The sequence below is a fragment of the Akebia trifoliata genome, unplaced genomic scaffold, assembly GCF_017979445.1.
Source record: "Akebia trifoliata isolate Shusen 1 unplaced genomic scaffold, ASM1797944v1 Contig00725, whole genome shotgun sequence".
Taxonomy (NCBI): domain Eukaryota; kingdom Viridiplantae; phylum Streptophyta; class Magnoliopsida; order Ranunculales; family Lardizabalaceae; genus Akebia; species Akebia trifoliata.
In genome coordinates this window covers 37,605-52,624 of record NW_028237150.1, presented here as the reverse complement: position 1 = coordinate 52,624, position 15,020 = coordinate 37,605, and positions in this window count along the sequence as shown.

The window sequence follows — 15,020 nt, the reverse complement described above, 5'->3', positions numbered from 1 at the left end:
TTGCCCAACCCTTAAAAGGTGGGTCGGGCTTAAGTCGTTTAGGTCCAAGTTGGATACTAATAATTTCGGGGTGGGTTTGGGTTGATTTTCAGATGTTATAAAAATATAAATTCATGCACCTTTTGAAATTGCTTTAGGATTATTTTGAAAAAAATAAAAATAAATAAAAGAATAGAGATGAAAATAAACTTGTTATTTTATGAGATATTTCATTTATTTAGAGAGTTGCTATTGGCACCCCAACTTTTACTTATTACACCCCAATTGAATGAACATAAAATAATAATAAGTGAATGGTTCAGAATTAAGTAAAAGATGGGGGTGTCAATAGAATATCTCTAATTTTGGTTTTTGCTAAGTATTGATTTTTTGGATTGGGGTTTTCCTCATTACTTGTGCAACTTATGTCCAAATTCCGATTTCGGTAAACTTTTTATTTTAATTCCCAGAACATGTTTTCACAATGAATTCATCACTTTTATAATCAACAAATACGCTGGTAATTTATCAACGAGGTCATTAATATGAAAAAATCGCTGGTATTTTTATTTACGAATTCATAGATATCAAAAGTGACAAACTCACAAATTCGTAAATTATAAAAGTGAGGAATTCACTGAAAATGCATGTTTTGGGAATTAAATGAACAATATACCAAACTCGAAATTTCATCACATTCAACGCAAGAAATGGAGATTCACCCTTTTGGATTGAAGATTTTATACAAGCCTAATCATAATTGTAAACAACTATTGAAATTGCTCAAACTAGTTTTATAATGTGGAAATTATATTTTGAGTCCAACCTTGGTAATGTTTGAAGAGTGCATTTTAATTTTTAATTGAGAGTGATAAATAATTTATGAAATTGGTGTGTAATGAGTAAAAATTGTGATGCCAATAGTAGCTCTCTTTATTTATCTATTACAAAATCATGCATGTATCTAATTATCTATACCCAATAATAAAAAGGGTAGTATATAACAAACACATTAATATATCAATAGCTTTGAAATGGTTGGGCAAATCCCCAACCAGAAAAGAGATTACAATCTTTCATAGGCATGCCCACTAGCATTCTTACATAGAATATCCTTAAGCTCTTGAGAGAGGTCCAAAGGAACCAACCTAAAGTTACCTAAGGAATTTAGGTAGAAAGCTAAAAAATCAGCAACTTGATTGCTTTCCCGGAAACAAAAAACGAATTTGATCCTCCTAAAGTGGGAAGCTATAGACTTGATGACTCTCACGGTTCTTTCTTCCCTCCAAGGCATTGTTGCCTTTCCGTTGATACCATCGATAGCCACTTTGGAGTCTACTCTTACTGTTAAGGAATCTATATTTAAGCTAGTAGCCAAGTTTAGACCTTTGAGGATAGCTTAAAGCTCATGAGCGAGGACTAACTTCCCAATGGAGTTTTCAGCAAGAGCCCTACAATGCTTCCTCTAATGTCTCTAATGATAGCTTCTTCTCCTCTACAAGACCCATCCGAGTTCAAGATATAGGAATCTTTTGGAGGCTTAACCCACATAATTTTCACAAGGATTTTAATATCAAACCTTGGGGTCAAATTCCAAGAGGCCATGAAGGCTTTTGATGACACATTGTCTTCGATACTTACCTCCATGCTTTCAACTTTGAATGGGACATCCCTCACTGTAATGTACTCTAGCAATTTCAAGGGGAGAAATTTGTTTTTGAAGACACGTCTACGCCTTTCCAGCTAAACATGGTAGATAAAAGCATTGAAAACAAGCCTCTTTACTTGAGAGTTCAGAGACTTCCCTCATGTATTGATTCAAATCTAGTCAATTTCATCAATCCAGTTCCTATTATTGGATTTCCTAAGCATAGGTTGAAAGAAAACTCACAGCCAAGAAACAGGCAATCTTCTTCTTTGGTGGCATTTATACATAAGTAACAACTTGATTGTTGGAAAAGACCCATAGCCAATAGCTTATCCTAAGTTTTAAGACCCTTGTTTATCCCAAACCAGGCAATGGCACTATGCCTCTTAATATTGTTGCTAAACCACACAGAGGGTGCCATCTAACATGAAGTTTGGGCTATTGAAAGGCCCCTTGGGTAGATCTGAGAGTGAAAGTAATGAGTACACGTTTCCTGGACATTTATCTTGATTTTTATCCCTATTTCTCTGTATTAAGCTAATAATTATGATAAGCCTTGAAACATCATGTTGCATGTTAATTAGGCCTAATTATAAATAAATAAATTCATTTACTAGATAAATCTAATTACTTGTGTTTCTTATGCAAAAACTCAATATTTTGGAATCAAAATCTCAAGACAAAAGCATTTGGGCCCACTTTAGAATGCCTAATCCTTAACTCATGTTCTTTTTTTTTTTGTCTTTTTGTGCAAAGAAAAGTTGAGGCTACTTTTGGACTCTTTTACACATATTTGTCTCTATAAATAGAGTTTTAATCTCTAGAGAAACCCTCTCTTTTGGTTCTCTCATCCAAGACTCTTTATATCTAAGGCTCTTAACCTCTTTTAAATTTGACTAAGTATTAAAAAAATGAGTTTTTAAAGTTTCTTCAAATTGAAAATGGATTTTTGGAGATGAAATTATTAAATAGAAGATTTTACATTATTTAATTTTTAAATTTTAGTTCAAATGAAAAGTCCAAGAATTCGAGAGTTGAAAATCTAATAAAAATGTCAAAACTTGCATTTAAATTTTTATTTATTGAGATTTGGATTTTTAAACTCTTACCATTGTTTCCTAATGGGGGTAATCCTTTATTTTCATTAATAACTTAAAGTAAATAGAAAACTCATTTAGTTAAATATTTTTAATGAAACTAATGTGTTGAAAAGTGTACAAGTTTGTGAGGAAAAACAATGTTGAAAACAAATTAAACTACAGATTTTTACGTAGGGGCGGGCGACCAAGGTAGTTCGATCAATTGAACCCGAGAGTTGCTCACCCTCAAGTTTTTCGTGGGGTGAAGGGCTGGTCGACCGTGGTAAAGAGTGGGTCGATCGAGCTTCCTTAGGTCAACCGAACGAAAATGATTGGTCATCCCTTCGACGATTTTTCTTCAAATCGATCAAAACTCTTCACATAAAATTTTTCAACAAAAAAATATACTAGACAAACAATTCAAAACATGATTTTTTAAGAGATTAATATTTTTCTTATTTAAAATGAAATATATAAGGTTTTAAAGTAAAAAAACTACGATATATTGAAAGTTATGACTATTATGAAAGTCTAGAAGATCCCTATCTTAAAGTGATGCTAAAACTCAAGAAGGAAAGTGAAAAGCTGAGTTGAATCGAAGTCTGTTCCCTAGGATGGTGATCGAAGGATTTGTTTCTTCAATTTCCCTTGAACTTTGCAACGAGGTGGTTGTTATCCTCTCCTTCATCGAAATCCAATGAATCCTCCTAATGTAGAAAAATCTGACAAAAAAGTTTTGTAAAAGCTAAGATTTCTTTAGGATTTTATTTAGAAGGGGAGAATACTTACTAAGAAAATAAAATCGGTCAATCTGCCTTTAAGTTGGTATTTATAGAGTCTTAGGGACGTAACGATCATTAATATAATTTTTCTCGTTTGTTTAGTAAGTCTATGTCCCGAGCTCTAATTTTTGAGATCTTATAGTTTATTTCGATTAATGTTTCCTCGTGAACCTAATGATAGAATCAAATTTGTCAAATTCCAAATTAAAAACATTTTTCCTATTGATAGACTTACGAATTTCTTCGAGATACATGAATAAAAATCTAGGGTGTAGACATGTGATTTCGTCATTACGACGGCCACATCTACTATGATTTGGAGTCGCCACCATTCATATTGTAAGTGGGTGTGAATGGTCACCCAATGTGCATTTTTGAAAAAGTGACATTTTGGCATTTTAGTGACTCACGTGGATAAGGTACGGATCAAACCTTAAGATTCGGGTAAGCGGCTCGGTTGGAGAAAAGGGAAGGGGTTAGGCACCCTTTTCTCCCCACTAAATAGTGGTAACCTCAACTCAACTCGGTCATTTGATTAAAAAAAATGAAAAATGATGTGCCACGTGTTGTGCATTTGTACCCTAGATAGGGGTTCATTTTCGGCTTGATCATAGGGTCATTCCATTGATGGAAATGACCCTTATAGACCTTTAGCCTTGGGGTCCATTCATCCTAAAAAATAAAATGAAGGGGAGAGGGGTGATAGAAGAGGGAGGAGGAGAGGATGTAGAAGAGAGAGGGGGGGTTGCCTTGAACCCACCTTGTATCTTGTTTCTTCTTTTCTTCTTCTTGCTTGAGTCTTCTTGAGTCCTTAGTATTTTAAACAAATACAACTCTTTTTTTTTATTGAAGGAGTAGAGAAGAGATGATAATGGAGATGAGTGTAGTGTGTGATTTTTTTTTATGAGACTTGGGGAGGGTTAGTGTGAGGGAATTGATGAGATTTTTCTTAGTGAGAGGGGTGATAGTTGTTAGTAGAGAGAGTTGGAGAGAATTTTGTAGTGAAGGTTGGGGGCCATTTTTGGGAAGAGGAGGAGGGTATTTATAGATGTTGAGGAGTTATTTTAGGGATATAATGGGGTGAAGTGAAGAAAAAGGGTAGAATGGTTATGAGTTTGAGAGAGAAGTGGGTGTAATTTAGAGGAGATTGGAGGGTATTTAGGTAAGGAGGGTTAAATGGGTGAGTTTTGACCCAAATGGTTTGGATCCTACCCAACCCATTTGGGTGGAGTGTTTGGTGAGGTGAGTTTAAGATGGTGGTTGTGATTAAATGGTATTTGATTTAAGAGAATGGAGGATTTAAAGAGGTGGTTGATGATATTTTGGGAGGGTGAAGGAGATGATGCCATGTGTTAAAGTGGGTGGAAATGAAGGGTTGGGATAGGTTGATGGGAGAGGTTGAGTGTTTGACTTGAGAGGATGGTGTAGGTTTAGGTTGTAGATATAGGTTTTGTAGGGAATGATGAGGGTAGATTAGGGGAGGTATAGGTTAGGGGTGTGGGTAGATGTGTTTGATTTGAGAGAAAAGGTGATAGGTTGATGTGTGGGTAGATGTGTTTGATTTGAGAGAAAAGGTGATAGATTGATGTGTGGGTAGATGGGATTTAAAGCAAATTAATGGGGTAGGTAGTTGGGTGAGGGAGGTGAGATGGTGTGATGACATGTGTCATCTTTTGATGATAAAAGAGTGATTGGTTGTGGGTTGTGGTTTTGGGTTAGGGTTGTGGGTTGGATAATGAATTGGATATGGTTAATGATTTGTGGGCTTTGTAGTGTTGGGCTTGGGTTTTAGAAATGGTTTTGGGTTTTAGGGTTTGGTTGAGGGTTATTTTGGAATGGGTTTTGAGGGTATAGGTTGGTTTTAGATTTTAGGTGATGTGGGATTGATTTTAGGCTAAGGGTAAGATGAGAAATCGATTTAGGAAAGTGTTGAGGGCTCATGGGCCTTAGGTGGGCCTATGGTTTTTTTGCGGATTCGGAGGCGGAGCGGTGGTAGTAGAGGAGGGGTAGGCGGGGTAGGCATCTCAAGTCTCACCTTTTTAATTTTTAATTTTTTTAGATTTTTGCAATCATTAATTTGATCAAAAATGCCACGTGTTGGCGAATCGGGCTTTTTAGGCCCGTTGGTGAAATTTATCGAAAATTTGACGTTTTTTATTTTGGAAGCGGAGCGGTGAATGTTGGGAAAGCGTAAGGTTGGCCGAGTCCTTTTGGTGGCCTCCTAAACCATTGAGAGGTCTTAGGGGCCTCGGGTTGGTAAAAATGTCACTTTTCAATGACTTGGGCCTTTAAGGCCCGTTGGCCCATTTATTTAGAAAATCGATATTTTTGGGCCCTTTCGAGAAGTGGCCCGTTCAAATTGAGGTGTCTACAGCTGCCCTTCTTTGCAGGAATTGCGTGCAAAGAACTGCAAAGAATAGACTAAACCCCTATTTGTACGGGCCAGAAAAGTTCTGTACAAACACGATCTCGAATTATCGATTGTATTGAAGATTTTTGTGGAAAATGGCTGCTCAAGCACGGGGTCTGACAGAGTTTTGCCTTATTAATTCATTGATCTCGATGGCGCGGAGCTCGTGTGAGATCTTTGATTTGATGAAAATTTGATGAGTTTTGAAATCCGACTATTTCTTCGATCGTGTTTTGACAAATCTCGAAAGGTTTTTGAAATTCTTTTGATTTTTTTTTTTTTTTTTTGTTACCTTCTTTTTTGCTCTGTTTCTATCATACGCTAACCCTCTCAATTCATGCATTGTCCTTTGATACCTTTGATCCTTTCAACGATGTAAGCACTGAGGTTGTTAGCAGTCGCCACAAATCCAAGAGAGTTTTGCAGTTGGAGCAAAAGCAATATGGTTGTTAACAGCTGTCACTGATCCAAGAGAGATTTTTGCTGTTTAGAGTACTCGCAATATGGTTGTTAACCGCTGTCACAGATCTAAGAGAGAGTTTTGCAGTTGGAACCGAATCGACCAAGACCTGTTGCATTGGTGCTACTCTCTTGTAATATCAACATGTTGTTTTGACTGGAATTTGGAGTATTAACTCGCAGTAGAGAAACACAGTTACCAGGATCTCTACCATTAGCAATATGTGCCATTTCTTGAACAGCACCGCCATTAGAAAGAATGTCCCACTCACTTTTAAAGTTCTCATCGCGAAGGGAATTGAAAACTCCCTTTGGTGGGACTGGAAGCCAGAAAGAAGTAGCTGCACTTAGCACAATACCAGGAGGCCTGCCGGGATCATCTATGCGTTTTCCAATCATGGCCCTTACATCTTCAGCGCCACTTCCCGATAATGTTGTCCATGTGTGAACAGTAGAAGCACTTACACCAGAACAAAAACTCATCACCATTCTTTCAGCTAACTTCAACATACTCTTTCGCCCTTCTTGACTTGTGATCACACCAACATCTCCAGCGGGTATGTTACTAGCCATAACACTTGCAAGGCGTTCACATTGTTGATCTAGGGTAGCAACCCAACGCTTTGCGCCAAACCCAAGGCTGGAGTTAACCAGTGTTTTATATATACTATGAACTGCTTTATCATCCACTTCTACGTGTTCGACCTATATAACCTTGGAGTAACCATTTGACATTTCTTGGATTTAAACAACCTGATGGCCTTCTTCGACATCTCGATATCGGGCTAGGACGCAAATGATCCAAGGAAACATCGACCACCGTCCAAATTCCCTCAGCATGTTGTTTACAATACCTTACAAAGAAACTCTCTCGAGTCAGAACAATAGGTGAAGGGACTTGAAATTCTGTTGTCATCACTTGGAGGGCTCCATTGTAGTTTTCTGCTACGCCTATTGATACGACTTCAAGAGTTGTTGCTTTTGAAACAATGTTAGAAAACACGGTGGACCACTGATTCACATCCATAAGGATCTCAACAAGGTTAATGTGATTCATGATAACAACGACAGTTTCTCGAGAAGCTTCTGATTTCAATCCAAATAGTTTTGGTCCAATTCCCCTCGGGAATGTTTGTATGTACTCATCTTCACTTAGAATCTCATAAGCATCGTTAAGGTCACGCATCCCTAAGGGTTTTTCCTAGTTAGGTCATTCTTATAAACTCTTCCATTGCTGCAACTGTAAGTTCGATGATCAATGGTTTATCTACCTCAGTAGGCCCGGAGAGTGATCTTAGGAGGGGCTTGCTTTGCGGTCCCTTCTTCGATGCCTTCGCGTCTTGTCTAGTGAGTCGTGATGATGAGTCAGGTTGAAAAATTGATGATGAGTCGGGCTGCCCGGATCCGTGTTTTGTAGGAACGCCTTGACTCATTTTTTCATGATGTTTGATTGATTTCTTTTTATTACAAAATGTTGAAAGAATAATGTAAAGAAAATAGGTTTTGTACTTACTTGGCCTCAGGTGTATCTAATGCTTTGAAAACTTGAAGTTTGAATAAGTCCTAGAATCTTCATCATCGGCCAAAATAGTTTTTTTTCTTTTTTAAAATTTTATGAAATATCTTTATCAAATGAGTACGATAAATTCAAAGTTTGTAAAACCTTTGGTTGCGACGATCTTGGTATTTTTGCCAATCACAGAGGATATAAACGTCAATTACTCTTTTGATTCCTTTAGAGTCATTCCCAGTGCCATGGTGTTGGAAGACTATTTTGGGTCTCGGGATTTTGGAAAGATTTTGCCGTTCACAGTTTATACTCTTGCGGGCCAGGAGTTGTGTTTTTTTTTTTTTTTTTTTTTTTTAACCTTTATTGCCCCTGATGCCAATTACGGTTTTCATCAGACCCGGTTTCCACATTTTTACGCATCGACGTCCTTTTTGGGATTTTCATCGTGCTGGTGGCTTTGATCTTGCCATAGTCTGATTCTTTTACTCATAGCGCCCTTTCAGGTTTTCACTATGCCCTTTCAGACCATGCTTGTATTTTTCTAGATTTTTCATTACAATTCTGCTCGGAGTCTCTGTGTCTTTGTGGCTTGGTGACTTAAGTTGAGCTGCAAGATCGACGACTCTACTCTTGTAGGGGTACTCTTTTTTTTCGAATATCCGATCTGGATTCCCCTCTCGAGTCTTCCAACGACTGACAAGACTTTGAGGTCCGGACCAAGTTGCAAGATCATTGGTGTTGCCACTGTCGTTATGTTGCCCTAGAACATTTCCTGATCAAAAAGGACTTTAAGTAGGACGAAACGTTGGCTTAGGCTTATGGTAGTGGAAGGTTACAAAAAGGTTAAGGTCTGGATCTAAAGTGGAATAAACATGGGGTTCGTCTATTTTTGTTTCGGAAAAGTGATCTATGTCTCCTCCCAGCGTCTCTCGAACTTGTTTAGGCTGGAGATTTGGGTCGAGCCAAGATCAAGTGTTCGAGTTTTTGACTTTCTTGATTTTTTTTGTATTTTTAGCCGTTCACAGTTTATCCTCATGCGGGCCAGGAGTACTTTTGATGCTTTTGATTTTTCTATTTCTTTTGATTTTTTTTTTTTTTTTTTTGTAGTTGTTGACTTACCCCAGTCTTAGGTTAAGAAATGAACGTGATGGCTCAAAAGGGTTGACTAGGGTGTGATGGTTTGTTTGGGATAACAAAAATGGCCTTTCGTCATCTCAGGGTCAGGTCTTAGGCGTAATATTTCTTAACAGTGTCAGCATTGATCGGTTGCGGGAAGACTTGTCCGTCCATTTCTGTGAGAATCAGAGCTCCTCCTGTCATTACCTTCTGCACGATGAATGGTCCCTCATAGTTTGGTCTGAACTTTCCTCTGGCGTCTTCTTGGATTGGCAGAATCTTCTTTAAGACCAGGTCTCCTGGCGAGAAATCCCTAGGCTTAACTTTCTTGTTATAGGCACGAGCTATTCGTCGTTGATAGATCTGTCCATGGCAAATGGCTGCAAGGCGTTTCTCTTCAATCAGATTCAGCTGATCGAACCGAGCTTGAATCCATTCAGTTCATCTAACTCTGCTTCTTTTAAGATTCGGAGGGAAGGGAATCTCAACCTCTACGGGTAAGACTGCTTCCATTCCGTAGACCAATGAATACGGAGTTGCCCCAGTCGAAGTTCTGAACGAAGTACGGTAGGCGTGTAGTGCAAAGGCAACATGTCGTGCCAATCTTTGTATGTAACTGCCATCTTCTCGATTATTTTCTTGATGTTCTTGTTGGCTGCCTCGACTGCTCCATTCATCTTAGGTCTGTAGGGTACAGAGTTGTGATGAGTGATCTGGAAGTCTTCGCACATTTTGATCATATCTTTGTTCTTGAAGTTCTTAGCATTATCAGTTACCAATCCGCTTGGAAGTCCATACCGACAAATGATGTTGTTCTTGACAAACTTCATGACGTTGCTCTTGGTAACATTGGCGTATGATGCAGCTTCTACCCATTTTGTGAAGTAATCGATAGCAACAAGGATGAAACGATGCCCATTTGCAGCTTTTGGCGAGATCTGCCCAATGACGTCCATGCCCCAGAGTGAGAAGGGCCAAGGAGTAGTCATATTATGTAGTTCTGAAGGTGGGGCATTGATCTTGTTGGCATATATTTGGCATAGATGGCATTTGCGGACATGCTGATAGCAGTCACTTTCCATTGTCGACCAATAGTATCCCATCCTCATGATCTTCTTAGCAAGCATATGACCATTCATGTGAGGTCCGCAGACTCCTCCATGTACAGTCTCAATTAGTCGTTTCGCTTCTGTTTCTGCCACACACCTAAGTAAGATCTCATGGTGCGACTTCTTGTACAGAATACCGTTGCTCAAGAAAAATTGTCCTGCTAGCCTCTGAATGGTCCTTCTATCATTTGGCGTTGCGTCTGAGGGGAGTGTTCGATCTTCAAGATATGCCTTGATGTCAGAATACCATGGCTTTTCTTCAGATTCTTCTACTTCGACGGGTAAGCAATAGGCTGGCTCATCTTGAATTCCAATCTCAATAGGGTCGATGATTAGGTCTTCCGAGATGTTGATCATAGAGGCAAGTGTAGCTAGTGCATCTGCAAACTGATTCTTAGCTCTCGGCATGTACGTGAATGAAATCCTATCGAAGCGTGAGCTTAGTTCTTCCAGTACTCGTGGTAAGGAACCAGTCTTTGCTCTCGGGTCTTCCATTCTCCAGTCGTCTGATAGACTACTAAGCTTGAATCTCCGAAAACATCGATTTCATCTACCTCGAGATCCAGTGCTGCCTTCAACCCTGCTATGCATGCTTCGTATTCAGCCTCATTGTTGGAACATTGAAATTTTAGTCTGATTGCGATTGGTACGTGGGATCCACCTGGCTTGATCAGAACTGCCCCTATTCCGTTTCCTTTCTGATTGGCCGCTCCGTCGAAGTACATTTTCCATCCTGGTTCATCATTATCGTCTTCAACCTCAGTGATCAGTATGGCTTCGTCAGGAAAGTTCGTTTTAATGGCTCGTAATCAGGCAACGGGTGCTCGGCTAGGTGGTCGGCGATTGCTTGCCCTTTGATGGCTTTTTGAGTGACATAGGTGATGTCAAACTCAGATAACAATAGTTGCCATTTTGCAGTGCGACCTGTTAATGCTGGTTTCTCGAAAAGATACTTCAGGGGGTCCATTCTAGCAATAAGCATAGTTGAGTAACTAAGCAGATAGTGGCGTAGTCGTTGAGATGCCCAGACTAATGCGCAGCAAGTCTTCTCAAGTGTTGAATATTTTGCTTCATACTCGGTAAATTTCTTGCTGAGATAGTAAATGGCTTGTTCTTTCCGTCCTGATTCATCGTGTTGCCCTAGCACACACCCCATTGACGTTTCTTGTACCGAGATGTACATCAGCAAAGGTCGCCCTAGAGTAGGAGGGACTAGGACTGGTGGATTGAGCAGATATTGCTTAATCTTGTCGAACGCTTCCTGACAGTCCTTGTTCCATTTCTTCGGTGTGTCTTTCCTGAGTAGTTTGAAGACTGGCTCACAGATAGGCGTAAGCTGTGCAATGAAACGACTAATATACTGTATTCTTCCCAAGAATGCCCGAACATCTCTCTCTGAAACGGGTGCTTTCATCTCGAGGATATACTTGGTTTTTGCCGGATCTATCTCGATGCCTCTTCTGCTGACGATGAAACCCAGTAGTTTGCCCGATGTTGCCCCGAATACACATTTTGCAGGATTTAGCCTTAAACTGTATTTCTCAGCCTGTCGAACAACTTCTTTAGATTTACCAGATGATCTTCTTCAATGCCGGATTTAGCAATCATGTCGTCTACGTAGACCTCCATTTCCTTGTGGATCATATCGTGGAATAGTGCGGTCATTGCCCGTTGGTAAGTCGCCCCTGCGTTTTTCAGCCCGAATGGCATGACTTTGTAGTGGAAAGTACCCCATGGCGTGATAAATGCAGTCTTTTCCTGGTCTTCTTCCGCCATTTTTATCTGGTTATAGCCTGAAAAGCCGTCCATGAACGAGAACATGCCATGCCCTGCGTACTATCGACTAGAGTGTCGATGTGTGGAAGTGGGAAATCATCCTTAGGACTGGCCTTGTTTAGGTCCCGATAGTCAACACACATGCGTACCTTCCCATCTTTCTTGGGTACTGGGACGACATTAGCCAACCACTCAGGGTACGTAGAGACTGCAAGAAATCCGGCTTCGAACTGTTTCATGACTTCGTCCTTGACCTTGAGAGTCCATTCTGGCTTTAATCTTCTCAACTTCTGCTTAATCGGCTTACTTCCGGAGGCAATTGGTAGCTTGTGCACGACAAGATCTGTGTCCAATCCCGGCATATCCCTGTACGACCATGCAAAGACATCTTGATAATCTTGTAAGAGTTTGATCATTTCTTCCTTTTGTCGTGACGTTAATAAGGTTCCGATCTTGACAATTCGTGGGTCCTCTTCGGTACCAAGATTGATTGAATCTGTATCCTCAATGTTTGGCTGAACACCTTTCTCGTGACGTTCTACCAAGTCTTTGATTTCTTTAGGCGGGTACTCCATTTCGTCCTCAGACTCTTCTTCGATCCCCATGAGGTCAAAGTCGAGTTCAAGATCGAAATTATACTCGTCCCTTTCAAATTCTGTTTTATCTGGGTACTCATTTGATTGAGACATATCCCTTGAAAACTCTTTTTTTGACTTTTGGAAAATATCTATTTTTTTGTAATTTTGAAAGCTTTTTGATTTTTTTGACTTTTGATAAATTTTTGATTTTTTTGCTTTTTGAGGAATATTTGTTTTTTTGTTGCTTTTCGAATACCTGAAATAAGAAGAACAATCATGCGAATTCGTTAATAAAGATAGGGAGCCCTCAAAACAGTCTTTACCCGAGGACGAGGGCTCGTTATGATCCTCGGGCAAACTAGATTCGTTTAACGGCGTTTTTTTTTTGAGGCCTCAACAGCCTCAAGGGTCAATGGGAATTCCTCCCAATTGTTCAAAACTTCCCCTTCTCTGAGGGGGCGGATGAGATGTGAAAGTGATGTGTTGGGTGATTTGGTCGGTGGTTCGGAGATAACCATGATCTCCGATTGATTTTTGTCAGATTGGGGCATGGTCCCTCCCAAGCTTGGTGGGATGACGACTGATGCCCAGTCAATGCCCGTTGAAAAGGGTGAGTCTTCCTTTTGGTCGGTAGTGATTTCCACGTTGGTGGATTTTAAAACGGTCTCGGATAGACTTTCGTTGGAATCCCCATTGAATAGAACATCAATGCCTTCTACGAAGGATGGTTGGGACTCAACAACTGAGTCTTCTTGAAAGTGCAGTGGTGCGATTTTTACCGTTTTTGCCCTTTTTGCCAATGGTGGTTCCGATAGGTTGTCGGGTCTGATATGAGACTTTGAGAAGCTAACGCTAATGTGAGGGACTCGGCCGAGGTTCCAGACATTCGATTCCCGATTTTGCTTTCTTGCTAGTCGAAGTTCTTTCTTCTTTTCTTTCATTTCTGCTATATCCTTCTTTGTGGGCCTAAACCCCAGACCAAAATAATGAGTATCCTTTCTTGCTTCGACCGGTGTAGCTCTTCCTCTTCCTCCTGGTCCCAACCCCTGCTTGGGTCGATAACCTGCCCTCTTCATGATCCGACCAATCATAAGGTTTGCTCTTGATAGCTTTGCTCTTACCTTCTCCTTCCCCTTCTCGATGTGATTGACAGCCGCGAATTGGTACGAATGGTAGAGTGCCTTGTCCTTCGTCATCTCTATATCAATAAATGGCACGTCCGGAGCTCTGCCGGCCGGGATCAAGTTTTCTGCCAAAACGGATATCATTCTCTGTCCCATGATGAATTTGACTCTCTGGTGTAGAGAAGAAGGTACTGCCCCTGCTATGTGGATCCATGGCCTGCCCAGTAATAAATTGAAGGTTGTCGGTATTTCCATGACTTCAAATGTTACTTCGAAGGTGCACGGGCCTATTGTGATGGGTAAATCCACCTCTCCCAAGGAGTCTCTTCTTGAGCTGTCAAAGCCTCGGACGACCTTGTTGTTGGGCTTCACATGAGACCAATCAGCGTTGAGCTTCCGGAAGGTTTCAAGTGGACAAACATTAAGCGCTGAGCCATTATCAATCAGCACCCTGGCAACCATCATGCCCTTGCATATGACCATGATGTTTAGTGGCTCGACGTGCCCCGTTCCTCCAGGCACAAATTCATCTTCAGTGAAAATAATGGGATTGGGGGCCATTATCTGGCCAATCGTTTGTTCTAGTTGCGTAGGTGAGGTAGTTGCAGGTACATGCGATTTTTCCAAAACTCTCAGTAATGCCTCTTGGTATTCTTCTGACTTTTGCATTAGACCTAGGATACTGATTTGAGCTGGCTGTTTGTTCAATCTGTCCACTATATTATGCTCTCTCTTGAGGACGAGCTTAATAAAGTCTGTGGCTTCTTCGTCTGTCACTTTCACTTTTTCTTCCGTCTTCTCCTCCTTATACAGCTTACCCTTTCCCTTTGCTTCTCTTTTCTCTTCGTCGGTCACCCCTTTGCCTTCTTCCTTGATTTTCACCCCATTTTTCGATATTTTTTTGTATCGCCCTGCCCTTGTCATATGCCCAATGTCGGCCACCATTGCTTTCTTCATGGCTTCAACCCCGGAGGTTGTGGTGATGGTTGTCTCGTAACTCCAGGGAACTGCCTGGATAGAGTTATAAGGGAATGGTTTGGGTGAGTGTATGGTCATGGGAGGTGGATCGGGTTTTACATTGAGGATGAGAGGTGGTGGCGATGGTTTTGATGGAGTGTATGGGATGATGAGCGGTGGTCGTGAAGATGAGGTGTATGGTATATGGAGAGGGGGTCGAGTTGATCCTTGGGAATATGGTGGTGTGTAGGGTATAACCAGGGGAGGTCGGGTTGAATTTTGATGATGGGGTGATCCGTAAGGTATAACTAAAGGTGGTCGGGTAGCGGTATTTTGATGAGGGGGATGGATGGTGAGGTTGGCCATTCTGAGAGGTAGCTGTGAATTCTGCGATGAATCTGTATAACGGTTGACTGTGTTAACCGTTGACGTCCTTGATTCCTTCGTGAAGCGTACCCTGACTTTTGCACCGATAGGCGCTATCAAATCCGAG